This window comes from Coregonus clupeaformis, chromosome 29, assembly GCF_020615455.1.
Source record: "Coregonus clupeaformis isolate EN_2021a chromosome 29, ASM2061545v1, whole genome shotgun sequence".
In the NCBI taxonomy this organism is placed as follows: domain Eukaryota; kingdom Metazoa; phylum Chordata; class Actinopteri; order Salmoniformes; family Salmonidae; genus Coregonus; species Coregonus clupeaformis.
Genome location: NC_059220.1, coordinates 55,257,360 through 55,267,451, shown reverse-complemented (window position 1 = coordinate 55,267,451; position 10,092 = coordinate 55,257,360).

Below are 10,092 nucleotides of genomic sequence, written 5' to 3'. Positions count from 1 at the left end.
AAATAGCTTAATTGCAAATTAAAGCTGATGATGTATCTTTTACAGGTATGTGATACCATCCTGAGTCATGCCAAAGAGAGGTTCTCCTTCACCCAGCACCTCATCAGCGCAACACTATTGCACGGAGAGTTGTTCCCACAACACAGTGTGAAGTTCCCCGATACAGCGCTTGAAACAACCGTGGAGGCGTACCCCATGTTGAACAAGGCCAAGCTCAAAACCGAACTGTCCCTCATCTATGAGAACAGTGAGTTCAAGGCTTGTAGTGGTGCAGTGCCCCTGTACCAGTTCTTCATGGAGAACAACCTTCAGAGCACTTTCACAGAGACTGCCAGCCTCCTCAAGATCCTCATCACCACACCCATGACAACTGCTGAGTCAGAAAGGTGCTTCTCTACACTGAAAAGGATCAAGACCTTCCTGAGAAACAGCATGACACAGGATCGCCTGAACGCTCTGGCCATGCTCTCCATGGAGAAGAAACTTGTCAGGGACATTCCTGACTTTAATCAAAGGGTCATTGAGAGGTTTGCCACTCAGAAGGACAGACGGGCAAAATTCCTGTACAAATAAGATGACAGACACACACACACAGAGCAGCTCTGGCCGCATGTTTCTTTGTATATAGTTGACCTTAGCATAAAAAATCCAGTTATATATGGTACTCTAGAAAGTCTTAATAGTGTCTTTGCTAATATTACTGTATATATGTTGTTTTGTATCAATTAATTGTTGCAGTTCTGGAGCACATTAACAATTAGTCACATTTAGTATGATCATAAAATACTGTATGCTATTCTTCCAGTCAAAGGTTTGAGTTCATCCACTTGATATCCATTTCTATATTATACATCCTTTTATACAGTGTAAGATTTCCTATAAACTTTATAATAATTTCATGTTATTGTCCACTTTCCACTCTGTTCTGACAGCATGCCTGTTGCGTTGCCTGTTTACTACCAATGGTGAAAAGTTCACTTTAAATGCAAATGAAAGGCTTGGGTTTGTGTAATATGTTTTTGTGTAAGAATGCCTCAACTTTTTAATATTGGCATTAAATAATTACTGAATGTTTCACTGAGCACTGCTGTCCTGCAGTTTGTGTTAAAATATATCGCGATGGTTACAGGAAAAAAAAAAGTATGGCACAGCCCCACCGAGAATATTTTTCACCAGCCGCCACTGCAACCATGGCTATAAATGCTAAAAAGCCCACCTTACTGAAGCACATATTCTTCCCATCACTCTCTCTTGATCTCTGCCTACTCACAGGAATCCTCTCAGGATCCCTCACTCTGTACCCATCTTCCTCTACCACTCTCTTCACTGCTTCAGCATTCAACACTTTCTGTACTACTCTAACCCTGGAAACCTCAATCTGCCTTTTTCTCACTGGACACCTCCGGCCCCATGATCACCCCCACAACTAACATACACAACTTTCTCCACAGATACCACACATTCCTTCATCTCATGCCCTCCTGCACACTTCTCACATCTAGGCATCTCCCTCCTACACACTGCTGCAATATATCCACAACCTTGACACCTAAAACACCGTAATATCTTCAGAACATAAACTCTCACGGTATAACTGACACTTCCTACCTTGACCTTATCTGGTAACGACTCTGCATCAAAACTCAGCATGACAGATAATGTGTTCTCCGTTTCCCCACCGGATCTACCTCTCATCAAGCGGTGGGCGTCACAGACACCGGGAATCTTTCATTTCAACTGCTCCTCCTCAACACTTAATGCCACCTCCGTTATCACTCCTTTCAACGGCGCCCTATTCCCGAGAGCAAAGCACGCCACAATTCTTGTCACTAATCTCGTAATCCGGAGCGCCCTCTCCCTCTGGGCGGAGGATACACAATAAATCATCACGAGTCCACTCCGAGTTACCTTCATCAACTCAACAGTCCCCAACCTCTCCTCCACCCAAACTGACACCACATATGGATCAACCAAACAGCAAGGATCCATTCTCTCTACAAATCTCACTCCCACTGGGCCAAAATCATCCTTATCATCCTTGGGACGAGGCCCGAACTCGGTGATCCTCGCCGCAGGTACTTCTCCCTCACTCTCAACAAGTTCCATCTCTGAACTACTGGAGCACGTATCCCTGTTTTTGCACTTGACGCCCACCTTCCTCACCTCACTGCTTCCCTCTACACTCAACTTCTTCACAGCAGTCATCACTGCAGGTGATGGAAGAACTTCCAAGATTCGGTTGGTTGAGGAAATAGCGACTGTGTTTGAATCTGAAAGTGTGGCAAGTGAAGTGTGTGACAATGAATGGAAAATAGTAAAATCAAAGAAAGAAACAAAACTAGCAAAAGGAAGTAATATACCCTGTTAGTCTTGAAAAATAAAAATAAAATACATATGCTAATATTTCTTGATTTAGATGTATATAGCCTGCAGAAGATGACCTCCAGAGGGGAAAAAACACTTGAGAATAGTGGTGTCCATCCTTGACAAGATATGGTGATCCTTATTGTAAGCTACAGAAATCATTGTTTGGCCAGAGAATTAGTGGCAGTAGATGAAATTGGATCCAGAGGGGAACATAGTTCAGCTTGTTGTGTTGTTGCAGACAACCAAAGATATGTGCAGCAGCCATATGTGTGCACAGAGTCAGTGGTGCAGCTTGTATCTAATAAGAGTGTTTAGATTCACTTGCCTTGTTAGCATCGCCATCTTCTGCAGGTCACCAGATTTTTATCCACTGTAGGCTATTCCTAAGCTTTGTTATGTGTCACTTCATTCAGATTAAAAGGGCTATGAACTGTACACACAGATCTGACCTCTCAGTGTGTTCTCCTCACTTCACACCCTGTTTCCTAGCCAAGGCTAAGGGAGGGGTTACAAAGCCTCCGACTATAGTCCCTCCATCTGCTGCAAAGCTGCTAACACTGATGTAATATCCTGTCAGTGGCTGAGCAGGCACATTCTTTAGCTGGAAAGAGCACAGAAATAATGTATAAAATTAGAGTTTGCAATGAATTCCAACTTCCATTTACAAACAGTTTCTGTATTACAGTTGCAGAGGCTTCTGTTATGTTTTAGATAAACTTGAAAGTTATTTTCATATCCTTTAAACCAAGTAAATAAGACAGAGAAAGAGAGGGGGGACTTCACTGTATTATTCACTGTAGTATTTACTGTAATATATCAAATCAATTTTTATTTGTCACATGCGCCGAATATAAAAGGTGTAGACCTTACTGTGAAATGCTTACTTACAAGCCCTTAACCAACAATGCTGTTCAAGAAATAGAGTTAAGAAAATATTTACTAAATAAACTAAAGTAAAAAATAAAATAAAATGTAACACAATAAAATAACAATACCGAGGCTATATACAGGGGGTACCGGCACCGAGTCAATGTTCGGGGGTGCAGGTTAGTCGAGGTAGTTTGTACATGTAGGTAGGGGTAAAGTGACTATGAATAGATAATAAACAGCGAGTAGCAGCAGTGTAAAATCAAGTAAATAGTCTGGGTAGCCATTTGATTAATTGTTCAGCAGTCTTATGGCTTGGGGGTAGAAGCTGTTAAGGAGCCTTTTGGACCTAGACTTGGCGCTCCGGTACCGCTTGCCGTGAGGTAGCAGAGAGAACAGTATATGACTTGGGTGACTGGAGTCTTTGACAATTTTTTGGGCCTTCCTCTGACACCGCCTAGTATATAGGTCCTGGATGGCACGAAGCTTGGCCCCAGTGATGTACTGGGCCATTCGCACTACCTTCTGTAGCGCCTTACGGTCAGATGTCAAACAGTTGCCATACCAGGCGGTGATGCAACCGGTCAGGATGCTCTCGATGGTGCAGCTGTAGAACTTTTTGAGGATCTGGGGACCCATGACAAATCTTTTCAGTCTCCTGAGGGGGAAAAGGTTTTGTCGTGTCAGTTAACTATAGTATAATTACTGTAGTAAAAGAAAAATATAGTATTTACTATAGTAATTCATGTAGTGTTTTTTGCAGATTATAGTTTACTGTAGTATTTACTGGAGTGTTTTTGCGGACTGTAGTGTACTGTAGTACTTACTGTAGTGTTTTTGTAGACATTACCGTAGAACAGTATTTACTATACTGTTTTTGTTTTATTATCTTTGACATATAAGTGGAGCCTTTCTCATTGAGGAAACCTACTAGAGAAATACTAAAATAGCACATTATGCATAACCTGTAGGTAGGTAGGACTGGGGTCTGAATGGATAGTTTGGCTCTTCTGCTCTTTTCTATAACTAACCTGTAGGGAACACAACATATGATCTCTACTTGGCATGTAGGTTTCTCACTTATGGATGGCACAAATTGGGATATGGGGTAGGAAAATGGCCAGGGTATAGGCAAATTAAAAGTATTTACTATAGTTTAAAAAGTGTAGTGTTTTTGCAGACTGTATTGTTTTTGTGGACATTACTGTAGTATTTACTAGTTGTTTTTTTTGCAGATAATACTCTAGCATTTAGTATAGTATTCTACAGTATACTACAACATTTTATAGTAAGTACTACACATAATCGAAGGATACTACAGAGTGTAGTATAGTATTGTACAATATTGTCACGCCCTGGCTCTGGGGACTCCTATATGTTGAGCCAGGGTGTGGATTGTCTATGTTGTATTTTCTATGTTTTGTTCTAGTTCGTGTAGATCTATGTTGGCCAGGGTGGTTCCCACTGTGCCTTGGTCCGCTTCATATAACGTGCGTGACAGAAGATCCCACCTCGACTGGATCAAGCAGCGTGACGAGGAGAGAGGATGGACCTGGGAGGAGATGAGTGAGAGTCTGGCAAGAGGGATTGAGGCCATGAGCACGGGGGAGAGACAAGCCTAAACATTTTTTAGGGGGGGCTCACACCGTGGACGGCGAGGCAGCGGGAGGCCGCGATAGAGCGGTTCGGCAGGTTTGCAGAGGAGGCCGCCAGGTTACGGGGGCCACTGGTCACGAGGGAGAAGGAGAGTGTAGAGGCACGGCGAGAGGTACTGGGGTGTGTTACCAGTCCAGTCCGGCCCGTTCCTGATCCCCGCACAAGGCCAGTGGTGTGTGTTCCCAGTACGGTCCGGCCTGTTCCTGTCCCTCCCACCAAGCCAGTGGTGCGCGTCGCCAGCCCAGTTCGGCCTGTTCCTGCTCCCCGCACCAAGCCTGTGGTGCGCGTCGCCAGCCCGGTCCGGCCTGTTCCTGCTCCCCGCACCAAGCCAGTGGTGCGCGTCGTCAGCCCAGTCCGGCCCGTTCCTGCTCCCCGCACCAAGCCAGTGGTGCGCGTCGCCAGCCCGGTCCGGCCTGTTCCTGCTCCCCGCACCAAGCCAGTGGTGCGCGTCGTCAGTCCGGCACAGCCCGTGCCTGCTCCACCGGTGCCTGAGCAATCCGCTCCACCGGTGTCCAGTCCAGCTCCGGCCAGCGGGGCCAGACCAGACCAGAGGCGCTACGGGGGGGTAGCGAGGGAGTGGTGGTCACGCCCGGAGCCGGATCCGCCTCCGAGGCGGAATGCCCACCCGGCCCCTCCCCTGTTGGGTTTGGTTGGCGCGGTCGCAGTCCGCGCCTTTGGGGGGGGGTACTGTCACGCCCTGGCTCTGGGACCTCTTATATGTTGAGCCAGGGTGTGGATTGTCTATGTTGTATTTTCTATGTTTTGTTCTAGTTCTATGTTGGCCAGGGTGGTTCCCAATCAGAGGCAGCTGATTCTCGTTGTCTCTGATTGGGAACCATACTTAGGCAGCCTGTTGGCACTTGTTAATTGTGGGATCTTGATCCGTAAGGTTTGTGTTTAACCTAGGACTTCACGTATCGTTTATTGTTTTTGTTCGTGTTCACTAAATAAATCATGTACGCTTATCACGCTGCGCCTTGGTCCGCTTCATATAACGTGCGTGACAAATATAATACAGTTTACTATAGAATTCTATAGTAAGTACTGTAGTATTCTATATTAAACTGTATTATTTTTTCATGTGGGTGTTCGAAACATATAGGTGAAGTCAGTGTGAGTTGAGTCATAATATCCACTCAGAACAATGACACACATTGTTGATCCTACAAACTGCAAGCTGGAGTGGTGTGATCAGGTTTCAGTCACCACTGCAGATCATAACTAATTGTCTCAGCCGTGTAATGTCATCACTTACTGAACAGTACAGTAATTCTCTCTGAATTAATCAAACAATGTGTACACCGCCATCTTGTCTATTTCAAATCTTCTCACTTTAATCGAGACAGGTGTCTCAATCAATGTGAGAAGATTTGAAATAGAGATGGTGTCATACACATTGTTGGATTACTTCATGGAGCAACACATGGATTTACTTTAATAAGGGAGCATTTTGTAAATTCAAACGAACAACGTGCAACTGGATACAGACATTTTAAAAGATACATGTTTGGCCGAATCAAGAACGAAGATAGTATCGCCAAGTTAAAGTTGGTATAAATGTATCTCTGCTACGCTAAACATACCCCATTCATAGATGCTAACTACCTTTACCACCTACTGATGATGGTACACTATATATACAAAGGTATGTGGACACCCCTTCAAATTATTGGATTCAGCTATTTCAGCCACACCCGTTGCTGACAGGCGTATAAAATTGAGCACACAGACATGCAATCTACATAGACAAACATTGGCAGTAGAATGGCCTTACTGAACAGCTCAGTGACTTTCAATGTGTCACCGTCATAGGATGCCACCTTTCCAACAAGTGAGATCGTCAAATTTCTGCCCTGCTAGAGCTGCCCAGGTCAACTGTAAGTGCTGTTATTGTGAAGTGGAAACATCTAGGAGCAACAACAGCTCAGCCGCGAAGTGGTAGGCCACACAAGCTCACAGAACGGGACCGCTGAGTGCTGAAGCGTGTAGCACGTAAAAAAACATCTGTCCTCGGATGCAACACTCTCTACCGAGCTCCAAACTGCCTCTGGAAGCAACGTCAGCACAATAACTGTTCATCAGGAGCTTCATGAATTGGGTTTCCATGGCCGAGCAGCCGCACACGAGCCTAAGATCACCATGCGCAATGCCAAGCGTCGGCTGGAGTGGTGTAAAGCTTGCCACCATTGGACTCTGTAGCAGTGGAAACGCATTCTCTGGAGTGATGAATCACACTTTATCATCTGGCAGTCCGACGGACGAACCTGGGTTTGGCGGACGCCAGGAGAATGCTACCTGCCCGAATGCATAGTGCCAACTGTAAAGTTTGGTGGAGGAGGAATAATGGTCTGGAGCTGTTTCTCATGGTTTGGGCTAGACCCCTTATTTCCAGTGAAGGGAAATCTTAACGCAACAGCATACAATGAAATTCTTGACGATTCTGTGCATCCAACTTTGTGGCAACAGTTTGGGGAAGTTATTTCCTGTTTCAACATGACAATACCCCGTGCACAAAGCGAGGTCCATACAGAAATGGTTTGTCGAGATCGATGTGGAAGAATTTGACTGGCCTGCACAGAGCCCTGACCTCAACCCCATCGAACACCTTTGGGATGAATTGGAATGCCGACTGCGAGCCAGGCCTAATCACCAAACATCAGTGCCCGACCTCACTAATGCTCTTGTGGCTGAATGGAAGCAAGTCCCAGCAGCAATGTTCCAACATCTAGTGGAAAGCCTTCCCAGAAGAGTGGAGGCTGTTATAGCTGCAAAGGTGGACCAACTCCATATTAATGCCCATGATTTTGGAATGAGATATTCGACGAGTAGGTGTCCACAAACTTTTGGTCATGTAGTGTATCTTCTTTCCGGGGGACTTTTGTTAATTGCCCCGACGCTCGGTATGAATATCAGCACACATCACTTGTGGTACGCGTTTGGAAAAATAAGTTACGTATCGTTCAAATAAGCGAGAAATACTTTTAAAAAACAAAAGGTTAAATTATTACACACCTTTATAGGGTTAGGGCTAGTGTTCCCACACGGCCATATCTCCATGTTACAGCGCATGTTTAGGAAGACAGACGGAAGACAGAGGTCACCACCTGTGCTAATTAGCTATCTAGCATGCTCTGAACACCTGTGTGTAACGGAAGAAGGCTGCCAGAAACGTGTTGGAACTTACATTTTACATTTACATTTTTAGTCATTTAGCAGACGCTCTTATCCAGAGCGACTTACAGTGCATACATTTTCATACTTAAAAATTTTTTGGGCTGCAACTGTGATAAAGCCGTTTAAAACAGTGTACAGTAAGTGTACATTTTGCATTTGTGAAATTATTTTGATGTGATATGAAATTAAAGGGATTTATTTTTTCTAGAACCGTATCACAATTGAGAGTCAATTAATGTTTAGAAGGAGTATTTGGCTGTTTTGGCTGCCAGAGCCAGTCTACTTCTGAAAATAACATAAGGTCCTTAGACCTTAAGGAGTAACAGTAGGCTTCCTAAGAGTAAGCTAGTGGGCTACATAATTTCAGTTGTGTAAAGTACTTAAGTCTACCAGTCTACCTCTGAAAATAACATATACAGTAAAGTATTCACACCCCTTGACTTTTTCCACATTTTGCTGTATTACAGTCTGAATCTAAAATTGATTAAATTCTGATTTTGTGTCACTGACCTACACACAATACCTCATAATGTCAAAGTAGAATTATGTTTGTAGAGATTTTTACAAATTACACTGAACAAAAATATAAAGGCAACATGTAAAGTGTTGGTCCCATGTTTCATGAGTTGAAATAAAAGATTTTGAGGGAGCGTGCAAATGGCATTCTGACTGCAGGAATGTCCACCAGAACTGTTGAATTTAATGTTCATTTCTCTACCATAAGCCGCCTCCAACGTTGTTTTAGAGATTTTGGCAGTACGTCCAACCAGCCTCATAACCGCAGACCACGTGTATGGTGTCGTGTGGGCGAGCGGTTTGCTGATGTCAGCGTTGTGAATAGAGTGCCCCATGATGGCGGTGGGGTTATGGTATGGGCAGGCATAAGCTACGGACAACAAACAGAATTGCATTTTATCTATGGCAATTTGAATGCAGAGATACCGTGACGAGATCCTGAGGCCCATTGTTGTGCCTTTAATCTGCCGCCATTACCTCATGTTTCAGCATAATAATGCACGGCCCCGTGTTGCAAGGATCTGTACACAAATACAGGAAGCTGAAAATGACCCAGTTCTTCCATGGCCTGCATGATCACCAGACATGTCACCCATTGAGCATGTTTGGGATGCTCTGGATTGACGTGTATGACAGCGTGTTCCAGTTCCCGCCAATATCCAGCAACTTCGCACAGCCACTGAAAAGGAGTGGGACAACATTCCACAGGTCACAATCAACAGCCTGATCAACTCTATGCAAATGAGATGTGTCGTGCTGCATGAGGCAAATGGTGGTCACACCAGATAGTGACTGGATTGCTGATCCACGCCCCTACAGATGCATATCTGTATTCCCAGTCATGTGAACTCCATAGATTAGGGCCTAATTTATTTATTTAAATTGACTGATTTCCCTATATGAACTGTCCCTCAGTAAAACCTTTGAAATTGTTGCATGTTGCGTTTATATTTTTGTTCAGTATAATTAAAAATGAAAAGCTGAAATGTCTTGAGTCAGTAAGTATTCAACCCCTTTGTTATGGCTAGCCTAAATCAGTTTAGGAGTAAAAATGTGCTTAGCAATTCACGTAATAAGTTGCATGGACGCTGTGTGCAATAACAGTGTTCAACATGCTTTTTGAATGACTACCTCATCTCTGTACCACACATATACAATTATCTGTAAGGTCCCTCAATCGAGCAGGGAATTTCAAACACAGATTCAACCACAAAGACCAGGGAGGTTTTCTAAGAAGGGCACCTGTTGGTAGATTGGTAAAAATAAAAAAAAGCAGACATTGAATATATCCCCTTGAGCATGGTGAAGTTATTCATTACACTTTGGATGGTGTATCAATACACCCAGTCACTACAAAGATACAGGCGTCCTTCCTAACTCAGTTGCCAGTGAGGAAGCAAACCGCTCAGGGATTTCACCATGATGCCAATGGTGACTTTAAAACAGTTACAGAGTTTAAAGGCTGTGATAGGAGAAAACTGAGGATGGATCAACAACATTGTAGTTACTCCA